Below are 12,278 nucleotides of genomic sequence, written 5' to 3'. Positions count from 1 at the left end.
TGAGGTATTGAAGTCCCCTGCTATTTTATATTGGTGTCTATTTCTCCCTTCAGATCTGTTAATATTATGCTTAATGTATGTAGATGCTCTGGTAGTGGGTTGCATAAATATTACAGTCGCTAAATTTTCTTGATCAATTGACCCCCTTTTTATAATGACCTTCTTTGTCTATTGTTGACAGTGTGGGGCTTATCATTTGTTTTGTCTAATGTGAGTATAGTTACCAGCTTTCTTTTGGTTTCCATTTGTAAAGTATATCTTTTTAAATCTCTTGACTTTCAGTGTATGTTCTTAAAGTTGAAGCGAGTCTCTTGTAGGCAGCATATAGTTGGGACTTGTTTTTTTTAATCCATGCAGCCACTTAATGTGTTTTAATTGGAAAATTTAGTCCATTTACATTTAAAGGAGTTATTGATAAGTATGAATTTATTTTTGCCATTTTGTTAAATTTTTTTGGTTATTTTTCTGGTTTTGCTGTTCTTACTTCCTCATTCTCTTCCTTTGTTATGTGATGTTTTTCTGTAGTGGTATGCTTTGATTTTTTTTATTTTTTTTCTCTTTCGAGAATCTACATTAAAGTTTTGTTTTGTGTTACCATGATTATTATATAAAATATCTTATGGGCATAATAGCCTATTTTAAGCTGATAATAACTTTGAACACATACTAAAGCTCTACATTTTTATACTAGTCTTTATGTGTTTGATGGCACAATTTACTTCTTTTTGTAGTGTTAATGTTAGTGACTCCCAGTAGTTGAGGTATCCCAAAGGAGAGGATCTTAGTCAGCATCTAGATGGAGGCTAGATGGTGGACCCTAAGCTAGCAGCTGGGAAAGCACATAAGCAAACCTCTTCTAGGAAGAAACTGGGAAATAGGCAATTTTGCCTGCCCCTTCTGCCCTGAGCCCAGGTGCATAGCTATGGGATGTGCTCCTGTTACTGTTTAAAACTGTTTCTGTTTGCTACAATCCTCTTGGGCTTGTGAATGCAAGTCCCATTATCTATCAAAGCTAGGTGATTTGGGGGCCTATCCTTTGGGTGGGAACCTTTAAAATCAGGGCATGTGTGGACATAGTCCTTCTAGGGAGATACTGGCCGCTTTTTTGTTGTTGTTGTTGGAGTGAGCTAGAGGGAGAATATTGGGGCAGTGGTCCCCAGCAGTGGTCCCCAGCTCCTCTCCCCCAAAGACTGCCAGACTGCCATCAGCACCTGAATGCATGCTAATTAGAAGTTGGACCCTTAGGCAGCAGCTTATAAACTATGTGGTCAAACACTTTCAGGAAAAGAACTGAGTTGGTCATTTTTGCTTAATCACTCTGCCCTGATAACTGGGGAGATACTCATGGTGAGGCTTGCATATCTATTGTGAACTGTTTCTTTGTTTGCATAGTCTTCAAGGACTCATGAATGAAAGCCCTTTTGTCATTCAAAGGTGGGATTTTTTAGGGGCCCATCCCTAGGTGGGAGCTGTAAACTTGGGGTGGCAGATATGAGGTCCAAACACTTAACTCTGCAAGAAGAAGCTATGAGTTAGGGGTTCCCTCTTGATTATGTAACAGGGATGGGATTTATCACTAGAGTATGTCTCATCCATTCTTATGCATTTCAATATGGCTATTTTCTTTTTTTAAAATTTTTTATTGTTATGTTAATCACCATATATTACATAATTAGTTTTTGATGTAGTGTTCCATGATTCATTGTTTGTGCATAACACCCAGTGCTCCATGCAGAACATGCCCTCTTTAATACCCATCAGCAGGCCAACCCATCCTCCCACCTCCCTCCCCTCCACAAACCTCAGTTTGTCTTTCAGAGTCCATCGTCTCTCATGGTTCGTCTCCCTCTCCGATTTCCCCCCCCTTCATTCTTCCCCTCTTGCTATCTTTTTCCTCTTTTTTTTTCCTTAACATATGTAGCATTATTTGTTTCAGAGGTACAGATCTATGACTCAAGAGTCTTGCACATTTCACAGTGCTCACCATAGCACATACCATCTCCAAAGTCTATCAGCAGCCACCCCATCCCTCCCAACCCCCCAACTCCAGCAACCCTCAGTTTGTTTCCTGAGATTAAAAATTGCTCATATCAGTGAGGTCATATGATACATGACTTTCTCTGATTGACTTATTTCGCACAACATAACACTCTCCACTTCCATCCACATTGTTACAAAAGGCAAGATCTCATTCCTTTTGATGGCTCCATAATATTCCATTGTATATAAATACCACATCTTCTTTATCCATTCATCTGTCGATGGACATCTTGACTCTTTCCACAGTTTAGCTATTGTGGACATTGCTGCTATAAACATCAGGGTGCACGTACCCCTTCGGATCCCTACATTTGTATCTTTGGGGTAAATACCCAGTAGAGCAATTCCTGGATGGTATGGGAGCTCTATTTTCAACTTTTTAAGGAACCTCCATACTATTTTCCAGAGCGGTTGCACCAGCTTTCATTTCCACCAACACTGTAGGAGGGTTCCCCTTTCTCCGCATCCCCGCCAAAATCTGTTGTTTCCTGACTTGTTAATTTTAGCCATTCTGACTGGTGTGAGGTGGTATCTCACTGAGGTTTTAATTTGGATTTCCCTGATGCCGAGCAATGTTGAGCACTTTTTCATGTGTCTGTTGGCCATTTGGATGTCTTCTTTCGAAAAATGTCTGCTCATGTCCTCTGGCCATTTCTTGATTGGATTCTTTGTTTTTGGGGTGTTGAGTTTGATGAGTTCTTTATAGATTTGGGATACTAGCCCTTTATCTGATATGTCATTTGCAAATATCTTCTCCCATTCTGTCGGTTGTTTTTTGTTTTGTTGACTGTTTCCTTTGCTTTGCAAAAGCTTTTTATCTTGATGAGTTCCCAATAGTTCATTCTTGCCCTTGCTTCCCTTGCCTTTGGTGATGTTTCTAGGAAGAAGTTGCTGTGGCTGAGGTCAAAAAGGTTTCTGCCTGTGTTCTCCTTTAGGATTTTGATGGACTCCTGTCTCACATTGAGGTCTTTCAACCATTTGGAGTCTATTTTTGTGTGGGGTGTAAGGAAATGGTCCAGTTTCATTCTTCTGCATGTGGCTGTCCAATTTTCCCAACACCATTTGTTGAAGAGACTGTCTTTTATCCATTGGACATTCTTTCCTGCTTTGTCAAAGATGAGTTGACCATAGAGTTGAGGGTCCATTTCTGGGCTCTCTATTCTGTTCCATTGATCTATGTGTCTGTTTTTGTGCCAGTACCATACTGTTTTGATGATGACAGCTTTGTAATAGAGCTAGAAGTGTGGAATTGTGATGCCGGCGGCTTTGCTTTTCTTTTTCAACATTCCTCTGGCTATGTGGGATCTTTTCTGGTTCCATACAAATTTCGGAATTATTTGTTCCATTTCTTTGAAAAAAGTGGATGGTATTTTGATGGGGATTGCATTGAATGTGTAGATTGCTCTAGGTAGCATTGACATCTTCACAATATTTGTTCTTCCAATCCATGAGCATGGAACGTTTTTCCATTTCTTTGTGTCTTCCTCAATTTCTTTCATGAGTATTTTATAGTTTTCTGAGTACAGATCCTTTGCCTCTTTGGTTAGATTGATTCCTAGGTATCTTATAGTTTTGTGTGCAATTGTAAATGGGATCGACTCCTTAATTTCTCTTTCTTCTGTCTTGTTGTTGGTGTATAGGAATGCCACTGACTTCTGTGCATTGATTTTATATCCTTCCACTTTACTGAATTCCTGTATGAGTTTTAGCAGTTTGGGGTGGTGTCTTTTGGGATTTCCACATAAAGTATCATATCATCTGCAAAGAGGGAGAGTTTGACTTCTTCTTTGCCGATTCAGATGTCTTTTATTTCTTTTTGTTGTCTGATTGCTGTGGCTAGGTCTTCTAATACTATGTTGAATAGCAGTGGTGATAGTGGACATCCCTGCCATGTTCCTGACCTTAGGGGGAAAGCTTTCAGTTTTTCCCCATTGAGAATGATATTTGCTCTAGGTTTTTCATAGATCGGTTTTATGATATTGAGGTGTGTACCCTCTATGCCTATACTCTGAAGAGTTTTGGTCAAGAAAGGATCCTGTACTTTGTCAAATGCTTTTTCTGCATCTATTGAGAGACTCATACGGTTCTTGTTCTTTCTTTTGTTAATGTATTGTATCACGTTGATTGATTTGCGGATGTTGAACCAACCTTGCAGCCCAGGGATAAATCCCACTTGGTCGTGGTGAATAATAAATTTAATGGACGGTTGGATCCTATTGGCTAGTATTTTGGTGAGAATTTTTGCATCCATGTTCATGAAGGTTATTGGTCTGTAATTCTCCGTTTTGATGGGGTCTTTGTCTGGTTTTGGGATCAAGGTAATGGTGGCCTTATAAAACTAGTTTGGAAGTTTTCCTTCCATTTCTAAATTTGGAACATTTTCAGAAGAATAGGTATTAATTCTTTAAACGTTTGGTAGAATTCCCCTGGGAAGCCATCTGGCCCTGGGCTCTTCTTTGTTGGGAGATTTTTGATGACTGCTTCAATTTCCTTAGTGGTTATAGGTCTGTTCAGGTTTTCTATTTCTTCCTGGTTCAGTTTTGGTAGTTGATACATCTCTAGGAATGCACCCATTTCTTCCAGATTATCTAATTTGCTGGCATAGAGTTGCTCATAATATGTTCTTATAATTGTTTGTATTTCTTTGGTGTTGGTTGTGATCTCTCCTCTTTCATTCATGATTTTGTTGATTTGGGTCCTTTCTCTTTTCTTTTTGATAAGTCTGGCCAGGGGTTTATCAATCTTGTTAATCCTTCAAAGAACCTAGCTCCTAGTTCTGTTGGAACAGTAGTTCCTTTGGTTTCTATTTCATTGATTTCTGCTCTGATCTTTATTATTTCTCTTCTCCTGCTAGGTTTAGGCTTTATTTGCTGTTCTTTCTCCAGCTCCTTTAGGTGTAGGGCTGGTTGTGTACTTGAGACCTTTCTTGTTTCTTGAGAAAGGCATGTATTGCTATATACTTTCCTCTTAGGACTGCCTTTGCTGCATCCCAATGATTTTGAACAGTTGTGTTTTCATTTTCATTTGTTTCCATGAATTTTTTAATTCTTCTTTAATTTCATGGTTGACCCATTCATTCTTTAGTAGGATGCTCTTTAGCCTCCATGTATTTGAGTTCTTTCTGACTTTCCTCTTCTCATTGAGTTCTAGTTTCATAGCATTGTGGTCTGAAAATATGTAGGGAATAATCCCAATCTTTTCATACCAGTTGAGACCTGATTTGTGACCTAGGATGTGATCTATTTTGGAAAATGTTCCATGGGTACTAGAGAAGAATATATATTCTGTTGCTTTTGGATGGAATATTCTGAATATATCTATGAAGCCCATTTGGTCCAGTGTGTCATTTAAAGTCTCTATTTCCATATTGATCTTTTGCTTAGATGATCTGTCCATTTCAGTGAGGAGGGGTGTTAAAGTCCCCTACTATTATTTTATTGTGTTGATGTATTTCTTTGCTTTTGTTATTAATTGCCTTATATAATTGGCTGCTCCCATATTAGGGGCATAGATATTTACAATTGCTAGATCTTCTTGTTGGATAGACCCTTTAAGTAGGATGTAGTGTCCTTCTTCATCTCTTATTACAGTCTTTGGTTTAAAATCTAATTTTTCTAATATAAGGATTGCCACCCCAGCTTTCTTTAGGTTTCCATTAGCATGGTAAACGGGTTTCCACCCCCTCACTTTCAATCTGGGGGTGTCTTTGTGTCTAAAATGAGTCTCTTGCGGACAGCATATCAATGGGTTTTATTTTTTCATCCAATCTGATAGCTTGTGTCTTTCGATTGGGACATTTAGCCCATTTACATTCAGGGTAACTAATGAAAGATATGTTTTTAGTGCCATTATATTGCCTATAAGGTGACTGGTACTGTATATTGTCTATGTTCCTTTCTGGTCTCTGTTGCTTTTAGGCTCTCTCTTTGCTTAGAGGACCCCTTTCAAGATTTCTTGTAGGGCTGGTTTACGTGTTTGCAAATTCCTTTAGCTTTTGTTTGTCCTGGAAGCTTTTTATCTCTCCTTCAATTTTCAATGACAGTCTAGCTGGATAGAGTATTCTTGGGTACATATTTTTCTCATTTAGTGCTCTGAATATATCCTGCCAGTCCATCTGGCCTGCCAGGTCTCTGTGGATAGGTCTGTTGCCAATCTAATGTTTCTACCATTGTAGGTTACATATCTCTTCTCCTGAGCTGCTTTCAGGATTTTCTCTTTGTCTCTGAGACTCATATATTTTACTATTAGATGTCGGGGTGTTGACCTATTTTTATTGATTTTGAGAGGGGTTCTCTGTGCCTCCTGGATTTTGATGCCTGTGTCCTTCCCCAAATTAAGGAAATCTCTGCTATAATTTACTCCAAGATACCTTCTGCCCCTCTCTCTCTTTCTTCTTCTTCTGGGATCTCAATTATTCTAATGTTGTTTCATCTTATGGTATCGCTTATCTCTCGAATTCTGCCCTCGTGATCCAGTAGTTGTTTATCTCTCTTTTTCTCAGCTTCCTTATTTTCCATCATTTGGTCTTCTATATCACTGAGTCTTTCTTCTGCCTCATTTATCCTAGCAGTTAGCGCCCCCATTTTTTATTGCACCTCATTAATAGCCTTTTTGGTTTCAACTTGCTTAGGTTTTAGTTCTTTTATTCCTCCAGAAAGGGTTTCCTTAATAACTTCTATGCCTTTTTCAAGCCCAGCTAGCATCTTTAAAATCATCAATCTGAACTCTAGATCCGACATCGTACTAATGTCCATATTGAGTAGGTCCCTGGCAGTCTGTACTACCTCTTGTTCTTTTTGTTGAGGTGATTTTTTCCATCTTGTCATTTTTTCCAGAGGAGAATAGATGAATGAGGAACAAAATGCTAACAGGTTAACAACGTCTCCAAAAAATATACTCTAAACAAATCAGAAAAGACCTGAAACCAGAGGAAAAGAAAGGGAAAGAAAGAAAAAGAAAAGGATAAAGATAAAAACAAACAAAAAGAGAACAAATTGAAAAAAAATAGAATATGATCAAATATGATTAGGTTGGTGCATAGATCAGTGCCACACAATAGATTTTGGGTTTATTTTGGTCTGTTAGAAGAAAGTGCTTCCCAAAATTTTAAAGAAAGAAAAACTTACATATGTACAAAAATAAGGGTTGATACAATGAAGGGATGGAATATATAAAGATAAAAATTATAAAAAAATTATAAAAGGAATTGATAAGATAAGAAGTTGTTTGAATAAAGAAAGAGGATTTAAAAACAAAAGAAAAAAAAAGGAAGAGAATGTGATCAGGCAGGAGAGTAGCACAAAGCCATACACTAGAGATTTAGGGTATCTTTTGATCTGTTAGAAGAAACTATATCTCAAAATTTTAAAGAGAGAACAACTTATATATATATGACAAAAATAAGGGTAACCACTCTGAAGGGATAGAATATGACTCTAAAATTGAAAAATAAAAATGTTTTTTAAAAAAGGGATTGCTAAGATGTTGGTTGAAAAAAGAAAAAGAAAAATTAAAAAAAAAATAAAGACAGTTAAAAAAAATTAACTTTGATAGGCTAAAGAATCATGGTAAAAAAGCCATGGTATTCCCCTAGCAGTGGAGTTCTGCTGTTCTCATTGATCGGTAAACTTGGTCTTGGCTGGCTGTTCTTGCTGATCTTCTGGGGGAGAGGCCTGTTGCCATGGTTTCCAAATGTCTTTGCCGGAGTTGGAATTGCCCCGTCCTTGCTGGTCAGGGCTAAATAATCTGCTCGGGTTTGCTCTCATGAGCTTTTGTTCCCTGCAAGCTTTCCGTTCAGCTTTGGAGGATGAGAGGGAAAATGGCAGCCTCCCAGTCTCCACCCTGGAGGAACTGAGAAATTGGGGCCCCACTCCTCAGTGTGCCCCAGAGAAAAGCAGTCAATCACTCCCATCTCCCTGGTCTCCAGCCACACTCCATGCTCACCTGGTCTGTGACTGAGCGTTTCTATCTGTGGCACCTGACTCGGTGTGGAGTCTCCAAACCCAGCAGATCCCTGTGGTGCGCTCCCGCACCGCTCCTCCCGGGGGAGGAAGGACACTCTCCCCAGATCTGCCGCTTGTTGGGTCCCTGCTGGAGGAGCAGTGGCCTGACTGTGCCGCGGATCACGGTTTATGGCAACCCTGAGCTGAGAGCCCACTCCTCGGCTCTGTCTCTGCAGCCGGCTTCCCTGCTCTGAAACCTGGGAGCTCTGCCACACTCAGGCACCCCTGGTCTTTCTGTGACCCCAGGGGTCCTGAGACCACAGTGTCCCACGAAGTTTCCACCCCCTGCTTAACCACTGGAGCCTCATCCCTCAGTGGAGCCAACTCCTAAAAGTTCCAATTTTGTGCTCTGCTGCTCTATCACTTGCCAGAAGCAGCCAACAGAGGCCCCCACCCCCGCCATCTATCTTCCCAAATATTGCCTTGGATTCACTTCTCCGCATGTCCTATCTTCTAGAAAGTGGTCGCTTTTCGTTCAGAGAGTTGTTGCTATTCTTTTCTTTGATCTCCTGTTGAGTTCGTAGGTGTTCAGAATGGTTTGATCCCTATCCAGCTGAATTCCTGAGACCAGATGAAATCTAGGTTTCCTACTCCTCCCCCATCTTGTTCGCCCTGGCTATTTTCTTTGTTGTCTGATGTGTAGGAGGCACTTATTTAGTTTCTGGGTTTCTCTTAGATAGATTTCGTGTACAGCTGTGCATTCAGTACTTCTGTGGGAGGAGGGAAATTCAGGAGCCTCCAATGTCATCATATGGTCTAATAGCATCTGAAATATCAAAATTTTAAGAAAATAAAAGCATCTAGCTAGTAGGATAAATTAATAGACTATAATATACATTGTATAGGAGTTATAGAATAAAATATCAGAAGAAATATATTAAAAGAAATATATGAAAATTTACACAGACATCTCCAGTATTTAAGATCTATGTTTCCAGATAAAAAGTATACTCTGAGGGGAGACAAACCATGAGAGACTATGGACTCTGAAAAACAAACTGAGGGTTCTAGAGGGGAGGGGAGTGGGGGGATGGTTTAGCCTGATTATGGGTATTAAAGAGGGCACGTTCTGCATGGAACACTAGGTGTTATATGCAAACAATGAATCATGGAATACTACATGATGTAATGTATGGTGATTAACATAACATACTAATGATGTAATGTATGGTGATTAACATAACATAATAACAAAAAAATGTATACTCTAGTAACTTAGAAGAATAAACCTAAATGAACACACCTCAGGACACTTTCTTCTGAAGTTGTAAAAAAACAAGGGAATAATATATAAGCCCCATGGTTATAAGAACAAGGAAATAAGAGAATTCTCAGAAAATTCTGAGAGGGGGTGCCTGGGTGTCTCAGTCGGTTAAGTGTTTGACTCTTGATTTTGGCTCAGGTCATGATCTCATGGTTGTGAGATTGAACCTTGTGTTGAGCTCCACACTCAGTGTGGAGTCTGCTTGAGATTCTCTCTCTCCCTCTGCCTCTCCACCAACTTGTGCTTTCTCTTTCTCAAAATAAATAAAATCATAAAAAAAGAAAATTCTAAGAGAAAAGCAAATTGTTTATAAATGAAAAATAATTTGGTGACAGCATTTTCCTTATGAACTCTAAGACAACAGTCAAACAATATTTTCAAAAAGTAATGGAAAGTATAGGTCAAATTCAAATTTATACATAAACCATCATGAAAGAATGAATATAAAATAATGACATTTTTTGATAGAAAAAGATGAGAGTATTTCTGCCACACTATGACACAGCAAAGTATTAAAAATATTGTTAGCAAGTATGAAAATGAACCAAAAAAGGGAAGGAATAAAATATCACAGTGCTTCAGAAATTGGCATATTATTTCAGAAAATTTTGCTACCTATTGATGATATAAATAACAACTGATTTTTTCTGTGTTCAGCCAACTAGCAAAATTAAAATTCTAAGCAGTAAGATGAAGAATGGGAGTTTTAATGGGTAATTAAGGAAGGTTATTTTTGGAATAGAAATACAAATATTGAAGGACTTGAAATATTTTTTTAAAGATTTTATTTATTTATTTGAGAGAGAGAGAATGAGAGACAGAGAGCACGAGAGGGAAGAGGGCAGAGGGAGAAGCAGACCACCTGCTGAGCAGGGAGCCCAATGTGGGACTCGATCCCGGGACTCCAGGATCATGACCTGAGCCGAAGGCAGTCACTTAACCAACTGAGCCACCCAGGCGCCCAGGACTTAAAATATTTTTATTAAAAAATTACAAACAAATATGTGACTGTGTGGCAGACAGTATGTGTGGTAAGTAATGCTTCCCTTCCTTCTCCAAGATGTCCACATCTTAATTGTGGAACCCTTTGAATATGTTATCTTACATGGCAAAAAGTAACTTTGCAGATACAATTAAGTTAAGCATTTTGAGATGGGATGATAATTTTGGATTTTCTGGATGGGCCCAATGCAATTAATAGATGATTTCCTTTATAAAGGAAAGAGGCAGGAAGGTCAAAGAAAGAGATGTGGCAATGGAAGCAGAAGTCTGAGTGAGAGAGAAAGACTGAAAGTTTCTGTACTGCTGGCTTTGAAGATGGAAGAAGAGTCCATAAGCCAAGGAAGGCAGGTGGCTTCGAGAAGCTGGAAAAGGAAAGGAATGGATTCTTCCCTAAAGCTTTAAGAAGGAATACAGCTCTGTTGACAACTTGATTTTAGTCCCACTAAGACCATTCAGATTTCTGACTTTCAGAACTAAAAAATCATAAATTTGTGTGTTTAAGCCACTATGATTGTGCTATTTTGTTACAGCAGAATAAGGAACTCTAAAACAGCATAACACCCTTAAATATGGGCTATGCATTGTTATTTTCTTCCCAAAAGTACAGTATGAAAAGGGGGAGATAAGAGTATAACTTTACAGTGAAGAAACCAAACACTTACTCAGCTTTGTTATCAAGATCAACGTCATAAATAAGTGATATTAATAGCACTTATCCTTAATGTGATACAATAAGCATGAGAGTTAACCCCTGTGGTCTTTCTCTTTAAAACCTGTAATTCCAATATAATTGTGAAAACTACTATCAGACAACTCTAAAAGTTGTAAGGCATTCTATAAAACAGCTCAAAAAATCTCAAGGTCATCAAAAACAAAAGTCTGGGAAAACTGTCCCTGCAAGATGATATTAGGGAGCTGGGGGGAAACAAATAAACAAACCAAAAAAAAAAAAAAAAAGAAGAAGTTGTAATGTGGTATCTGGGACTGGATCCTGGTAGGGAAATAACATTGGGTAAAAAATTAAAAAAAAAAATCTGAACAAAGTATGGACTCTAGTTAATAATAATGTGCTTATATTGTTTCATTAATTGTGACAAAAATTAATGTAAGATGTTAACTATCATATTAATGTAAGAGTGTGGCAGAGATATATGAACACTGTGTTATTTTTACAACTTTTCTACAAATCTAATCTATTTTAAAATAAAACATTCATATACTTATGTGGTTGGGGAAAGACAAACCAATAACAAATAAATAAAATATTTGTGAAATTATATGTTGCAAAGACCAGCTAAAATAATTGGTATAAGAATAATGACACCAGGCTTGGAAAATATGTGGGGTAAACAATAAGTATAAAGTGGTATGGCTGGAGATCAGTTGATTCAGGCTGGATTCAGTTTAGCAGTTCTGCTACAAGCTGTAATTCCAACTGGATTTATATTCTATAAATGGCTTGATTCTGGTCTTCTCCACATGTGATCGTTTTGGGTGCAGCATCTATCTGGAAAAAACATTGCTTGTGGAGATGGCAGAAGAGTAAAGGGCAAGCCCAACTGTGTAAACTCATTATATGACCTTATGTACACAAAATCTGCTAACTCCACATAGTTTAAAGCCAGTCAAATCAGTAAAGAATCAAGAAATTTCACTCTGCCATGTGGGAGGACCTGAAAAATTACAGTCATTGGAATAGCGAAAGGCAAATGACTGGGAGGCAATCATTTAATTTACCACACCCTCCATCTCAGTGATTGATTTTTAACTTTTTTCTCTCTGAAATATATGGTTTAGAATGATGAAAACATACCAAAGACAAAGGAGTTTTGAAAACCACAGTCCTCAAATAGGATCTAATGGAATCTACAAAATTTTAGTTTTTATCAAACAAATAGAAATAATGCATTGTTTTTGAAATTTGAAGAGACATTGTAATAAATGGACCATTAATTAAGACATATAGAACT

This window comes from Neomonachus schauinslandi, chromosome 13 (assembly GCF_002201575.2).
Source record: "Neomonachus schauinslandi chromosome 13, ASM220157v2, whole genome shotgun sequence".
Lineage (NCBI taxonomy): Eukaryota > Metazoa > Chordata > Mammalia > Carnivora > Phocidae > Neomonachus > Neomonachus schauinslandi.
The sequence above is the reverse complement of the archived record's forward strand: the minus strand, read 5'-3'. Positions refer to the sequence as shown.